At 49.5% G+C, this 16,107-nt stretch overlaps 1 protein-coding gene across 1 annotated transcript in view; it reads left to right on the top strand.

Moving 5' to 3' along the window:
• The first annotated feature begins 15,955 nt into the window (after positions 1 to 15,955).
• BICRA (BRD4 interacting chromatin remodeling complex associated protein) overlaps positions 15,956 to 16,107 on the top strand; it is an 83,610-nt gene continuing 83,458 nt past the window's right edge. Inside the window, exon 1 of the mRNA XM_038528424.1 lies at positions 15,956 to 16,086. The gene's annotated coding sequence lies outside the window, so the exon portion shown is untranslated. The remainder of the gene's footprint in view (positions 16,087 to 16,107) is intronic.

Raw genomic sequence — 16,107 nt, 5'->3', positions numbered from 1 at the left:
GCCCCCTTTCCTACCTTTTTGGCTTTAGCTTTTCCATCTCCTCCTTGTCCTTCTCCTTCATCCCCACCTCCCTGGACCTTCTGGCCCCTGCCGCACCACCTGTTGCAGTCCTTCCTAAAATGCAAATGGGAACTTCTCTACCGTGGTGGGAACAGGGGCTAAGAAATTGCAGAGTTCAGTGACCACAGGTGGTAATTTAGTGGTCTCCACTATAAAGGACCCTCTTCTGCTCTGCAGCCAGCAGCCCTAGAGGGGATGCTTGAGACCCTGTGTACCCCCTGCTGCCCACCAGCCTTGGCCCAGGGATTTTAGCATCAGACGCTGAGCCTTGCCTGGAACAATGTTCCATCACCATTGGCTGCACAGGAGGAAGTGGCGCCGGCCTGGACTCAGTTAGTAGGGAGAGATGGGGAAAGGGTGCTTGGATTCTGGTTTTAATTGTAATTAAATTCCTTGCTTTGTGGAGCACCTGGGTGGCTCAGCCGTTGAGTGTCTACCTTTGGCTCAGGTTGTGATCCCCAGGTCCTGGAATCGAGTCCTGCATCAGACTCCCTGCAGGGAGTCTGCTTCTCCCTCTGCCTATCTCTCTTCCTCTCTCTCTCTGTGTGTGTGTGTCTCTCATGAATAAATAAATAAAATCTTTTTAAAAAATCCCTTGCTTTGTAACTATCCACTAACTATGTGTCTTCTCTGCTCGTTCCATGAGGACAGGGTCCAGGCTTGTATTGGTCTCTGCATCCCCTACCTGACAGAGCTTTTGGTAATAATGATTTGAAAGTTTCAGGTACTGTTCCAAGCCCTTGACATCTGCTCCATCCAGAGAGGAGGATTGTTTCATATGAGGAGACTGAGGCATGGGGAGGTAGGTGACTTGCCCAAGGCACACAGCTAGTAGGTGGCTGAGGTAGGAAACAAATCCAGAGGCCTCATTCCAGAGCCTGCCCTCTTTGACACTAGCCTAGCCTCAGAAAAAAGGCCCAGTACCTGTCTTTTATTAATGGTGGTGGTGGCGGTGGGGGAGATGTGTTCTTGGTCATTTCTGCTCCCTCTCCTTGTGATCCTTTTGGGGGAGAGGGGTTGCTTTGTTTTCTCTTTTGTTCAACAACAGTGAATGTCCAGCCTTGCAGAATGATCTTTTCTTTCTTCCTTTTTAAAAGATTTTATTTATTTATTCACGAGAGACACACAGAGAGAGGCAGAGACATAGGCAGAGGGAGAAGCAGGCTCCCTGCAGGGAGCCCAGTACGGGACTCGATCCCAGGACTGCTGAATCATGACCTGAGCCAAAGGCAGTGCTCATCCACTGAGCCACCCAGTCACCTCCAGAATGACTTTTCTAAGTACAAGCAGCACCAGCTCAGACCTGACAGATGGGCCCGTGACCTGATAGATCACGTCTGTTTAAGGCACAGGCTCAGCAATTCCAAAGCACAGCTCCTTCCTTGAGGAACGTGAGAGCCAAGCAAATCCTGTCTCTGAGGACAGCCAGGACCTTCCCTTTCCTAAGAGAAGGATCCAGGCTCGCAGATACCCTCCCTACCTCTCCAAAGTCCTGGTGATTTCCTGATGAGTGATCCAGAAAAGAAGAAAGCACGCATCCAAGGAGATGTGGGTCAAAGCCATCTTACCACAGGTGACATGGGTGGCTGAGTTTGATGCTTCCCTCCCTTCCACCAGTACCATCAGCTCATTTCCTGAAATCCAGCAAGATCATCAATCCCTTTGAAATTAAGACCATTGTTCTTTTACTTACGTGGTAATGATCACTCCCAGCTCATAAATGGCACACACTCCAAAGCTGCCATTCCTTGTCCACTGTCTCTTTCTTAAAGGGTTAATCCAGCATCCCTAGAAGGGGGATAGATATATTGTATTATTAGCAGCAAGGGGAGATCTGCATATCGTAATGAGTTTGAAAGGGGGGGGGCCCTGGGCGGCTCAGTGGTTGAGTGTATGCCTTTGCCTCAGGTTGTGATTCCAGGGTTCTGGGATCGAGTCTCGCATCAGGCTCCCTGCAGGGAGCCTGCCTCTCCCTCTGCCTATATCTCTGCCTCTCTCTGTGTCTCTCATGAATGAATAAATAAAATCTTTTTTTAAAAAAAGAATTTGAAGTGAAAGTTTGAAGGAAACAGAGACTTTGGGGATTTCCATTGTCATTCAATAAATCCTAAAGTACTAGATGTTGGGGATGTCCACGCTGTCATCTTAGCCTGCCCCTTGCACCGGTCAGCTACAGCTGCCTAGCAAACCATCTTGAAACCCAGTGTCTTAAAACAACAGCCATTTATTTTTTTTTCTCACGTGTATTCAGGTCATCTGGACAGTTCTGCTCATCTGGACCACGCTCAGGTGACCTTGGCAGGGCTCACTCATGAGTGCCGTCCTCTGGCAGGTTAGCTAGAGGTTGGCTGGTTTGGAATGACTTCAGCTGGGATGACTCAGTTCTTCTCTACCTCTCCCTCACCTCCGTCCAGCAAGCCAGCCCAGGCATGTTCTCATGGAGAACGCAGAGAAGCAAGAGAGAAAAGAGAAACACTCAGACATCTTAAGGCCTAGCCTTGGGATTTGTGAGCTGCGCCGAGCTATATGCTGCTGGCCAGAGCAAATTGTGAGTTCCAGTGGGGGGGGGGGTGTGCTGGGAGGGGGGGAGACCCCACCTTTTGTGGGAGGAGCTGCAAAGTCACATAGCAAAGGGCCTGCACTCACTCAGGTGGACAGAGTGGAGAAGGGTGGCCTGGGGACAGAGAGAGTGATGCTTGGTCTTTCTGACTTCTGCTTCCTTTCTCCTGAGCTGGCCAATGCCCGAGTCCTGTTGGCCCCAATTGCTCCATCTGCTCACCTCTCTTAGCTTTCTGACTTCACTCTGTCCTCCAATTTTTCCTGTGAGTCCCTTGGGTATCCTTTGGGGACTCTCTATCTCATTCCTCACTCCCCAAGCCCCCAACTGCACCTCCATCCATCCCTAGAGGCTGAGGACCCCCGATATATTTGAGGCTTGGGCTTCTTCCACTTTCACAGCCTTTTCATTATTCCTTCCATCTCCCACAAGAAAGAATTCCTCCTCAAGTGCTCAGGAAGGGTTTGACCTGGGCTCCTCCTGCTTTCTCCTTCCCAGGCAGTCACTGTTCTTCCCCGCTGTGGGTCAATTTTCTGTTTCCATCCCTATGTCTCCTCCCTGGGCAGAGCCACCATCATCTCTTCCCTAGAGTAGCAATAACCATATGCATGGGTGGGGGAGTGGGGTCTCCCTGTCAATCCTGGTTCTGCTGCAGACTAGTTGGGTGCCCCCTCTGGGCCTCAGCTTCCTCCTGCTGTAGACCAAATGTTTGTGTGCCTCCTCCCCAAATCCATATGGTGAAACCTGCCGCGCACCCCCCCCCCCCCCCCCACACACACACACTCAATATGATAGTATTTACAGGCCAGGCCTTTGGGAGGCAATTAGGTCATGAGGGTGGAGCTCTGTTGACTGAAATTAGTGCCCCTATAAAAGAGACCCAGAAAGGGATGCCTGGGTGTCTCAGCGGTTAAGCATCTACCTTTGGCTCAGGGTGTGATCCCAGGGTCCCAGGATTTAGTCCCGAATCCAGGCTCCTCCCTCTGCCTATGTCTCTGCCTCCCTCTCTGTGTCTCTCATGAATAAAGAAATAAAATCTTGAGAGAGACAGAGAGACTCAGAATGAATGAATATGTCTCTGTCTCTTCTATAAAGTGGAGATGATGGTAACACCTACTTGCATGTTTTTTTTTCGTGAGGATCCAAAAAGGACTCCTAAAGATCCAGAGCCCTGGGACTGTTCTGGGTCCTGGTAATTGATGGGAATAAATGGGGATGACGGGATGTGGGGGTAGGGTGGGGACTGGTTCCCTCCAAGGAGGTGCCAGGGTCTCTTTTCTCACAGCGAGCCTAGGGGTTAAGTCCCATTTTTCTCATGAGACAATGAGGTTCAGTTACTTGCCCAAGGCCACAGTTACTGAATCACTGGGCCACGATTTGAACCGAGATCCATCTCGTTCCTAAATTTCTCTTTCTGACTCTGAGCACCACTTTCTCACTGGTCTTCCTGCTTTCCCTCTTCTCCCAGCTCTAATCTCCTCTCCCCCATGACAGTCAAAGGGATGCACAGAAGGGGTCAAGCTGATAATCAAGGCTCCTCCCCCTTTCCTCAGACCCTTCAGAGATACGATTCAGAAGAGTGCATGATCTGGGGCGAGATCCTTGATCTGGGAGCACATTGCTATAAGGAACATGATGGAGGTGAATGGAAAGACTTGAATTTGTGGAGTAAACAATGGTGTGATTGTAGCAGTGTTAAATTTCCTGATTTTGATAACAGACCTGGGGTTTCTAAAGAAAATGTCTTTGTTCTGTAGCTCCACGCTGAAGTGTTTCTGGGGATGGAGGGACCCGGTATCAGCAACTGCCTCAAATGTTCAGAAAGGTGTGACATAAAATGAATGTGGCAAAATGTGATGGACTCATGAATCAGGAGAAGGGAGGTTCTTTCTACCCTTCCTGCTATTTTTGTGTAGTTTGATGTTATTTCAGGTGAAAGACCAGACAACAGGGGCACCTGGGTGGCTCAGTCAGTTAAGTGTCTGACTCTAAATCTTAGTTCGGGTCTTGATCTCAGGGTCCTGAGTTCGAGCTCTGGACCCAAGGTGGAGCCTACTTAAAAATAAAAACAAAAACACATAGGGGCACCTGGGTGGCTCAGTGGGTTAAGTATAGGCCTTTGGCTTAGGTTGTGATCTCAGGTCCTGGGATTGAGCCCCACGTTGGGCTCTGCACTCAGTAAGAGAGTCTGCTTCTCCCTCTTCCTCTGCCTCCCCAGCCCCTGCTTGTGTTGTCTCTCTTTCAGATAAATAAATAAAATCTTTTAAAAACCACAACGGGGATCCTTGGGTGGTTCCGTGGTTTGGCGCCTGCCTTCTGCCCAGGGCGTGATCCTGGGGTCCCGGGATCGGGTCCCGCATCAGGCTCCCTGCATGGAGCCTGCTTCTCCCTCTGCCTGTATCTCCGCCTCTCTCTCTCTGTGTCTCTCATGAATAAATAAATAAAATCTAAATAAAAAAACCCCACAACAACACATAAGCAAATAAATAAAAACAAGAAAACAAAAACAAACTATTCATTCCATTCCTCCATCAATACCTAAGATGAGGGACGCCTGGGTGGCTCAGTGGTTGAGTGTCTGCCTTTGGCTCAGGGAGTGATCCTGGGGTCCGGGATCGAGTCCTGCATCGGGCTCTTTGTGGGGAGCCTGCTTCTCCATCTCTCTGTGTCTCTTATGGATAAATAAAATCTTAAGAAAAAAATACCCAAGATGAATAAAAACTTATATTCACACAAATACTGGTACATGGATGTTCAAAGCAGCATTATTCCCCAAATCCAAAAAAAGTAGAAACAGCCTGACTGTCCATCACCCTGAATGGGTGAACCAGATGTGGTGGAGCCAAGTTGGTGGAATATTACTCAGCCATATAAAGGAATAAAGTACTGATCCCTGCTACATGAGTGAACTTGAAAACATTATGCTAAGTAACAAGCCAGACACAAGAGGCTGCATATCGTATGATTCTATTTATGTGTAATGTCAACGACAGACAGACCCGTAGGGACAGAAAGAAGATTCGTGGTTGCTTAGGGTTGAAGAGGAAGGGAAATGGGGAGTGACTGCTACTGGGTATAGGGTTTCTTGTTGGGGTGATGGAATATTCTGGAAGTAGATGGGGTGATGGTTGCACAGCTTTGGGAATGTATGGAAAACCACTGAATTGTACACTTAAGATGAGTGAGTTTTATGGGATATGAATTACATAGCAACTAAAAGTAATGATGTAACTAAAAGTAAAGAAAGCAAGCCTTTCTTTCTTTTCCCCCCTTTTTAAAAAAAAGATTTGATTTATTAATGAGAGACACACAGAGAGAGGCAGAGACATAGACAGAGGGAGAGGCAGGGTCCCCATGGGGAGCCCGATGTGGGACTCGATCCCAGGACCCAGGGGTCACTCCCTGAGCCAAAGGCAACTGCTCAACTGCTGAGCCATCTAGGCATCCCTGACAGCAAGCTTTTCAATAACTGTGTATGGTCTTTGGGATCAGACCCCAAATCCATCCAGACCCCCTATCAAGCCGTCCAGTCTCTCAGCCTCTCTCAGCCAAGCTCCCGACATTCCAGCAGCCTGGCTTGCCTTCTTCCCCTGCCTCTGCTGCCTCTGGGCCTTTTCACCTGCTCTTCCCTTCTGCCCTTTAGGACAAACTCTATTCACCTTGGAGTTTTAGCTTATAACTGACCTCCTGCAGGGAGGTCACCCTTAATCCCCGGAGACCAGGTCCTAGCTCCCATAGTAGCATTTGAAATCATTTCCAGGTGACTTATTTCTATGATGATGATCATGCATTTATTTTAATGCATACTGGGGGCAAAAAGGAACCAGGCCATCACACCTGTTTTTTCATGACATTTGGTGCTTAGGACGAGCCTACAGTAACCCCATGGGAACCTCCTGAAGGAAAGAAAAAAACCCAAGTTGGTTGAAAGAACAAATTAAAAATATAAGCAGTAAATGCAGTACTCTGCACAAATTGTGAAATGGTCCTTTGGGAATCCCAGAAGTTGAGAAGCCCCCAGGGGCTGGGTTAACTCTACCTGACCTCCCAAAGCAGCCACCAGGCTAATAACTGTCACTTGGGGAACGGTTTGCTTTATGTCTGTACCCCCTCCTGCCTCGCTGCTGGGGTGGGACAGGGCTGGGCCCATCCCCATCCCCAGTGTCCCCAGCATTGCCCACATAGGGGCACAGAGCAGATGCTCAGGGAATGTGTGTTGAAAGAATAGATGCCGAGCTGCTTCAGGGTGTGTGGCCTTTCCACCAACGGAAAGCACAGTTTCAAGCAGGAACGTCAAGGTTCATCTGTGTTTGGAAACGCTGGGCTCTTTTTTTACTCTGGGCCCAGAAGATCAACACTCCTCCTGGCACCACCTTTTCCTATCAAACTCTTCTTTATCCTTCCCCTCTGCCAGGAGGTCTTTCTGAACCCCAGGTGGTGTAGGCAGCTGCTCCCAGCTCCCACAGCCCCACCCACCCCCAAGTCTCCCATTCCAGCCCCGAGTACCCTGGGGATGGGTCTGTATCCTCCATATATCTGGGAGAGTTTCGCAAGGCCTGCCCTGAGCTCTCTGTAATCCCTCCAGAGCAGGTGCACTGATTGGATCTCACTCCAGTACCACCTCCCCAGATGTCCCCCTTTTTCCCCTCCACCTGGCCCCTCTCCAACTATTTCTGGCTCCTCTCCTTACTTGCATTAAAAGTTTTTTTCATCTTGGGGCGCTTGGGTGGCATAGTCAGTTGGGCATCTGCCTTTGGCTCGGGTCATGGTCCTGGGGTCCTAGGGTCCTGGGATCGAACCCCAAGTAGGGCTCAGCGGGGAGTCTGCTTCTCTCTCTCCCTCTGCCCCTCACCCCACTCGTGCTCTCTCTCTCTTTCTCAAAAGAATATCTAAAACTTTTTTTTAATCTTTTCATTTTAAGCAGTCTCTATCCTGAAATGTACTGTTTTTTTTTTTTAAGATTTTATTTATTTATTCATGAGAGACACAGAGAGAGAGAAGCAGAGACATAGGCAGAGGGAGAAGCAGGCTCCATGCAGGATGCCCGACGTGGGACTTGATCCCAGGACTCCAGCATCACACCCTGAGCCAAAAGGCAGGCGCTTAACTGCTGAGCCACCCAGGCGTCCCGAAATGTACTGTTTAACCATTCAAAAGGATGCACTTCAGCATAATTATGTACACACTCACAATCTTATACAGCCTTCACTACTAATTCCAGAACATTTTTATCACCCCAAACAGGAAACTCCATACCCACTTAGCAGTCACTTCCTCTTCCTTCCCCGCCCCCCAGCTTTTGGCAACCACTAATCTACCTTCTATCTCCATGGATTTGCCTATCCTGAACAATTCACACAAATGGAATCCTACACTACGTGGCCTTCCACGTCTGGCTTCTTATGCTTAGCATGATGTTTTCAACATTCATTCCATGTTGCAGCACTACTTGATTCCCTTGTGTGGCTAGATACTACTCCGTTGTATGGATATACCACAGTTTGCTTATTCAGTTGAGGGACATATGAGTTGTTTTCACCTTTTGGCTATTGTGAATAGGGATGCTATGAACATTCTTTTTTTTTTTTTTTAAGACTTTATTTATTCATGAGAGACACAGAGAGAGGCAGAGGCATAGGCAGAGGGAGAAGCAGGATCCCTGTGGGAAGCCCCATGCGGGACTCCATCCCAGGACCCCAGGATCACAACCTGAGCCCAAGGCAGATGCTCAACCACTGAGCCACCCAGGTGCCCAAGGCAGATGCTCAACCACTGAGCCACCCAGGTGCCCAAGGCAGAGGCTCAACCACTGAACCACCCAGGTGCCCCCGCTATGAACATTCTTGTACAAGAATTGTTTGAACACGTGTTTTCAATTACTTGGGGGTATATTACCTGGAAGTGGGTCTATAGTGATCCTATGTGCAAATGATTGAGGAAACGCCAAACTGGTCCCCATTTTGGCGACACCATTTTACTGACCCAGCAGCACATGAGGGTTCTGACTTCACCACATCCTTGCCAACACCTGTTCTCGTCTTCTTTTTTCATTATGGCCATTCTAGTGAGCGTGAACGAGTGTCTCACTGTGGTTTTGATTTGCATCTCCCTGGTGACTGTTGACTTTGAGCACCTTTTGCAAACTACCCACAGTCCGCCCACTCCCATGTTCACCCCTAAGACCCATTTATTCCACATTCACCAATCCAATGGTTTATCTCAGCTCCCATTCTTTCTTTTCTCTTTTCTCTTCTTAAAGATTTTATTTATTTATTTGAGATAGAGCACAGGAGAGAGCACAGTGATGGGGGGGAGGCAGAGGGAGAGGGAGAAACAGGCTCCCTGCTCAATAGGGAGCCTGATGTGGGGCTTTTTTCCAGGACCCCAGGACCACAACTCCAGCCAAAGGCTGGCACTCAACAGACTAAGCTACCCAGGTGCCCCTTCTTTTCTTTTTTTAAAGATTTATTTATTTATTTGTGAGAGAGAGAGCAGGGGGGAGGGACAGAGGGAGAGACTCTCTACCAGACTCCTCACTGAGGGCAGAGACCAATGTGGGGCTCAATCCCAGGACCCGTGAGATCACATCCTGTCAGCTCGCATTCTTTCCTCTCTCCTAGCAACTTTGGACACCTTCCTCTCTCTCCTGCCATGTCCTGCCTGTTCTTTTTCGTCTTCCTTTTCTTTTTTCTGGAGGGAGATGTTGGTCTGTGGGCCAGTTTCTTTAACTTCTCGGTCCTTCAGTTTCTTAATCTGTGAAATGAGAGTGATCACGCTTTTGACCTTTGGGTTGTTGCAATGATTCAATGACCTGATGTGTATGAAAGGCTTAGAAGTGTGCCTGGCACACAGTAAGCATCAGATAAATGTTTAATGGAGAGAGGGATAAAAAGGCCAAGGGCAAAATGTTTCCTCTGTGAACGGTACTTAAACAAATTTACAAGTTTGCCCTAGTGTAGAATTTTAGGAAGAACCACCTGTAATTTGTTTTCTCAAGATTTTATTTATTTATTCATCACACACACACACACACACACACACACACACACACACTGAGGCAGAGACATAGGCAGAGGGAGAAGCAGGCTCCCTGCGGGGAGCCCGATGTGGGACTTGATCTCAGGACCCCGGGATCATGCCCTGAGCCAAAGGCAGATGTTCAACTGCTCAGCCACCTAGGTATCCCTGTAATTCTTTTATTAAAAACAAAAGAATGTGTTTTAACCTACTGTGGCTTAGTGGGTTAAGCACCTGACTCTTGATTTCATCTCAGGTAATGATTTCACAGTCATGGGATTGGGGTCCTGGATCATGGGCTCCACGCTCAGTGGGGAGTCTGTTTGAAATTCTCTTCCTCTCCCTCTGCCTCTCCCCGCCCCTACACACACATGCTCTCTCTCTTACTCCAATAAATAAATACATCTTTAAAAACAAAAAATTGGAAAACTCTCTACTGCAGAGGATAGATACAACATAGTTTATCTCCATAAGGACAGAACAGTCTTTAGGGGCAAGTGTAATAAAATAGTTAAAAGTATGAGCTTTGGAGTAGGGCTGTTCAAGCCCCAGCGCAGCCTGATCTTGGCAATTCTGTACCCTCTCTGTGACTCTGTTTCCACATCTGTAAACCAGGGATGATAGAAGAACCTCTGATATGCTAGGAATTGATCGAGCATTCATTGACTCTATGTACCAGGGCTGGCAGTGCCCCTCAAGCATTACTTACAACTATATTCTGTAGATGGGCAAATTTTCACCCTCAGCTTGGGTGACTCTCAGGGCAAACTAGACAATGTTTCACAAACCCCGAATCGAATTTATACAGAGGACACCTTTACCAGTAAGAACCCTAACAGTCCCGGCACCTGGGTGGCTCAGTTGTTCGGGTGTCTACCTTTCGCTAAGGTCATGATCCCGGCATCCTGGGACTGAGCCCCGCATGGGGCTCCCTGCTCAGGGAGGAGTCTGCTTCTCCCTCTCCCTCCCTGTGCTCTATCTCTCAAATAAATAAATGAAAAAATTTTTTAAAGATTTTATTTATTTATTCATGAGAGACACAGAGAGAGGCAGGCTCCATGCAAGGAGCCCGATGTGGGACTCGATCCTGGGACTCCAAGATCATGCCCTGGGCCAAAGGCAGGTGCTCAACCACTGAGCCACCCAGGCATCCCTAAATAAATGAAATCTTAAAAAAAAAAAAAAAAAAAAAAGGGACCTTAACAGTCCATAACTCTTTAGCTTCGGGACGTTGTCCCCAACCTCTTCTCTAGATCTCCCAGAACACAGGAGTATTAATGCAAGCCAACACCAGGGACTACTCTCCCCTCTGCCCATGCACTCCAGGGACCTCACAACCTCACCTGGTTTTCAGAGAGGCGGGCTTCCCTTCTTAAAGGGGCCTCTCCTAGATTTTTAATCTAACTGCTTTCCTAAAAGGGCTTGATTAGGCTGGTTTCTCCTCCTTTTCCTCCAAGCTCGGCTAAGGCCACCCTTTAAGTGATTAAAACAACAGTGATTACTAAATCTCTTAAAGCAACAAAGCCACTTTCTTCTTTGGGTCTGGATATCTGGTGGTACTGGAGTGGTTGAAGACATTCTTACCCAGGGAGTCCCTCCCCAACCCCAAGACCTTTTTGGGGCCACAGGGGGCACAGGTCGGGGGACCCCTGGCCCCTCCATAGCCAAGCCAAGAGTTTTTCCTAGAGGTAGTAGGAACAAGGTGGGAGGGTGCAAAATGAGAGTTCTCAGAATTGTTGCTTTTTTACATTGTATGTGTTTCTTTGAATAAATGATACAAGGTTCGAACTTTACAAAAGTACAAAAAGAGCTACCCTCCACCCCCCATCTTCCTCTCCACAGACAACTGCTGTTACCAATTTGTGTCTGCTTTCGAAGATATTCTGTGCATTGAACAAGCAAAAGCTTGCATTTTTTTCACCCACGCCCCCACTTTTAAATCATCATACACTCTGCTCCCCTCTTTGCGTTATTTTTCCTTGACTGAATACACAGCTTGTTACGTGTCGGTTCCTCATTTCACGGTTACTTCGTGTCCCATTACGGGTCAGGCCACAGTGTATTTAACGAGTCCCCCCATCCATGGACAGCTAGCTTGTTTCCGGGTTCGCGTGGGTTTTTTTTTTTTTTTTTTTTTATGAAAAGAAAAACAATGCTCCCTAACCCAGTCCTCGATTAGCATTTGTGGAGAAAAGAGCGGAAGCCCCGACCTGCCCACCCCCGCCGCCCGCCTCCGCCGAGGGCACCCCGGCCGCCCGGACCCCCGGCTCCCGCTGCGCCTCCAGCCCCGGCCCTTCCTCCGGCAGCTGTCAGGCGCGGGCCCGGGCCCTCTGGAGCTCCGCCCCGCGGCCGGCCCGCAGTCGGGCCGATTCAAATCCAGCCAATGGCAGCGTGTAAACAAACCCAGGCCCCGCCCCCCGATGAATAATTCCCTGAGCCGGCGCGAGGCCCAATGAACCCAGCAGGGGCTGGAGGCGGGACGGAGCGGTGGCCCCGCCCCCTGCGTGGGCCAATGGGCGGCCAGACCCCGCCCCCCGCACTTGCCGCGCTGAGGACCCGAGGCCGGGCTGGGCTCGCTGCTGCCTGATTTCGCCGCGGCTCTCGGCGTCTGCGCTCGCTGCCGGCCCTGGCCGGGAGCTGGGGCCGCGTACTCCCGCTGCACGAGCCATATTTAAAGGACGCGGTCAGAGGGCCGAGGTGGGATCAGAGTCAGTGCCTTCTGTTCCTCCATCTTTCCTCGCCCCGCGGCTCAAACCTGGGTCCTGGAGAGGCCTTTTGATGGAAACTTGCTCTCCTCAAACCCCATTGAACGAAACCTGAAGGGGACCACAGGGTGTTTCTTTAGGATTGTGCAAAGCCGTTTCTTGTGTTGTTCCCTTTTGTGATTGAAGTGTTGCACACATACAGAAAAGTGCATGAATCATAAGTGTGCTGCAGACCTGGACACCAAAAACACCCGCACCACCAGCATCCTCCCCGATCAAGAGCCCAGAACTCGGGTCTGCAAAGTGTTCAACTTTGCAGCGGCCAGCGCTAGGAAGGGGCCACGGCGGGCACGTTTTTGACTCTCAGAGGGACACACCACTTATTTAAAAAGAAGAAAAGACAAAGAAAAACCACTCCTCCTTGTAGGGAGCTGGCGATCAGGCCAGACGTTGGGCAGGGTCCTGCAAGGTAGGAGCTGGACTGGAGACCGGATAGGATGGTGCAGGTCTCAGAGGTAACAGGGATTAGCAGCATCTGGTTGGCAGGGCTGAGGCAGGGACTTGCAATGGGACTGGATTAGACAGAAAATGCTGTGGTACTGGGGATGGGGAGGGGCGGAGAGCTCTCCTAGCTGGAGGGTGGGAGCGCCAAGGGGGACTTGGCAGCCAGTGGGTTGAAAAGTGGTAAAAAAGCATCAGCGCCCTGGGACAGGGCAGGTTGGTCTTGCAGTATGTTGGACCCTTCCACAGCCAGTAGTGGGTTTCCTTTTGTTCCTTTATCAGCTGCTCGGTTATAATTAAAACAGTCCCATTAAGCGTTGAGGTAAAGGGCAGAAATCCAAGTTCATGTTGAGGCTGTGGGGTTTTAATAACTCCAGGTCCAATGTCTAGGGCTTTGCTTAGTATTGAGAGGCTGCAAGGGCCTACAGAAACCATTTCCCTTACAGCAAACTTTTTTGGGACACCCCCCCCCTTTATTCATTCAACAAACATTTATGAGTAATCTGTGACCTGCTCAGCCTTATGATAGGAAAGAGGAAATACTGTCACCCTTTTGGGATTAAGTCCCAGCTTGGCAGGCAAGGACCATGTGCCAGGAGCCCAGCAGAACACAGAGATGCAGCCTGTTTGCTGGTTGAGGATATGCAGGTGCATCTTGTCTGGTCTTAATTTTTCACATCCGCACATGGCTTTGTCGCTGCTCCCAAATACCGTTCTGGATCCTTGTCTTGTTTCATCCTCATCATGGTCCTCATATAAAGTTCAGACCCAGGGGACACAGAGCGGGTTTGAATCCCAGGCTGTGTGACCTTGGATCTGCTTTCTTATCCTCTCTGAATGTTTCTCCTTCACAAAAAAGAGGATAGGGCAGCCCGGGTGGCTCAGTGGTTTAGCGCTGCCTTGGGTCCAGGGCCTGATCCTGGAGACCTGGGATTGAGTCCCACGTCGGACTCCCTGCACGAAGCCTGCTTCTCCCTCTGCCTGTGTCTGTGCCTTCTCTCTCTCTCTCTCTGTCTCATGAATAAATAAATAAAATCTTTAAAATAAAAAAAAGAGGATAGAATTGAGATTTAAGAGAGCCAGCATCCAACCCAGCCCAGAGGGTTATTACGCTCATTAGATCATTGATCAGAGTGGGGAGTTAATATTACCTGGTTAATGATGTAAAGGGGGAGGTAAACAGATGCCTGTAACACACGGACAGACAAGATGATTTGATGGATGGATAGACAGTTGCACGGATGTATGATAAAGCCAATAGAGTAACATGCTGATGGTCCAATTTAAGCGGCAGGTTCACTCTATTTCTACCACTTTTCCACATTTGAAAATTTTCCTAATAAAATGTCTAGGGTGGGTGTGGGGGTAGATTTTGGTGTCTGACTGTACACTCCCATTGGAGTGATGAGAAGGTGGAGGAGCTAGAAGAGAAGTGACTCACCCCAAGGTCATCTGATGACTCAGAGCCAGTTGGTGATGGAACACCTGGTGTACTGGGCTGGCCCCCATCCTGACTCAGTAGCCCTGGGACAAGTAGCTGAACCTACCTGGGTCTCACCACCAATTCAACTCTTAACCTAGAACTCATGGGTTGTATGAGATTTTCTAAGGGAAGAAATGTGTGCCATCCCCAAGAGATAGCAGGTCTCTTTTCATTTGGGCTCATGACCTCTACGTTGGCCTTGGATACTTGATCTTTGAGGGCTTTGCCAGCCATGGCTAGGTTTGAGGTTGACCTTTTCTTGACTTCCTTCACACCCAGCCAGCCCCATTCCAAGTGGCATGTCCTCAAGACCCTCTTCTTGAGGATCAGGTGTGTCCGTGGGAGGGTGGATATGATCTTTTTGTCCAAATGACCTTTCTTGAGTTACCCCTCCTAACGCCTCAAATCTACTTTTAACTAGTCTTAAAGTGCTGAGCACCCCTCACTCTCCCGGGGCTGGCAGCTTTGACAAACAAACGCCACACAGCTCAAATCAGGTCCTGCTTCCTGGTTGTGTGACTTTGGCCAAATGCTTACCCTCTCGAAGCCAATTTACTTTTCTACGCTGTAAAATGGGATTAAAGGTTTCTAGATAGGGGTTGCTAGAGGTCTCTTCCTGGTGGGCAGTACTGAGGTCTCAAAAATATTGTGCTTGGCAGTAGTTAATGAATACACAAGGCATAGTTCAATCAACTCAATCACAGCAAAGACAAGGGCAAACTACATGAAAATAAAATCTAAAGGTGGGGACGCCTGGGTAGCCCAGTGGTTGAGTGTCTACCTTTGGCTCAGGTGGTGACCCTGGGGTCCTGAGATTGAGTCCCGCATCCGGCTCCCTGCAGGGAGCCTGCTTCTCCCTCTGCCTATGTCTCTGCCTCTCTCTTTGTGTGTGTCTGTCATGAATAAATAAATAATATCTTAAAAAAAAATCTAAAGCTGTATATTGCCATTCTTGGAAGGGTCCCATACCTCCAGGGAGTTGTGGATGACCACCACTGTCTTGTTTGGGGCAACCCGTGTGTTCACTTCTGAAATTGATAAAAGTTTACTTTTTATATAATAATCGATGACGGTCAGCACTGATGTGGCACTTCCCATCAGGTGCAGTTCTCCAGGAGAGCTTCTTTGGTCCCAATGACCTTATGAAGTGAGATCTATTATAGAGATGAGGAAATGGAGGCACAGACAGGTGAAGAGATTTGCTCAAGGTCACACGGCAAGGACGCGGCAAAGGCAGGATGTGCACCAGGGCTCACCGGTTTGAGTCAGGGCCCTTAACCTCGCTGATCTCTTAACACGACCAGTACCGCCAAACTACTAGGATAAGTACTAAGGCTTAAAACACACGTCTGAATCACTAATTCATTCAACACACATTTATTAAGGAGCTTCCTATGCGTGGAGCCTTTATAGGGCACTGGGCAGCCAGAAGGTAATGAAAGACCAGAATGGAGGTCCCCCTGGCCCGTGCACCCTGTAAGGGCAGGCCGGTCCGGGCCATCGGGGTCCCCAGCGCCGCACAGGACACGCCGCAGGCGCCCACCATGCCTTCCCTGAAGGAACGCGGGAATCCAAGTGTCCCGCCCGCAAGGCGTTCACGGGCTGGTGGGGGCGGAAACGGACCCGGCACCACCGAGACGTCCTGGGGCTTCTGGGAATCCCATCAGCGCGGGCCTTGAGGCTTCGAGGAGGCTCTCAGGTCGGAGCCCGCGTTCCCGGAGCCCTTCCCGGGGCCGTCGCAGGTCGGCAAGGACCGCCTGGGGGTGAGTGATCAAGCCACGCCC

This window comes from Canis lupus, chromosome 1, assembly GCF_011100685.1.
Source record: "Canis lupus familiaris isolate Mischka breed German Shepherd chromosome 1, alternate assembly UU_Cfam_GSD_1.0, whole genome shotgun sequence".
Taxonomy (NCBI): Eukaryota; Metazoa; Chordata; class Mammalia; order Carnivora; family Canidae; genus Canis; species Canis lupus.
This window is presented reverse-complemented; position numbering and strand designations above follow the sequence as displayed.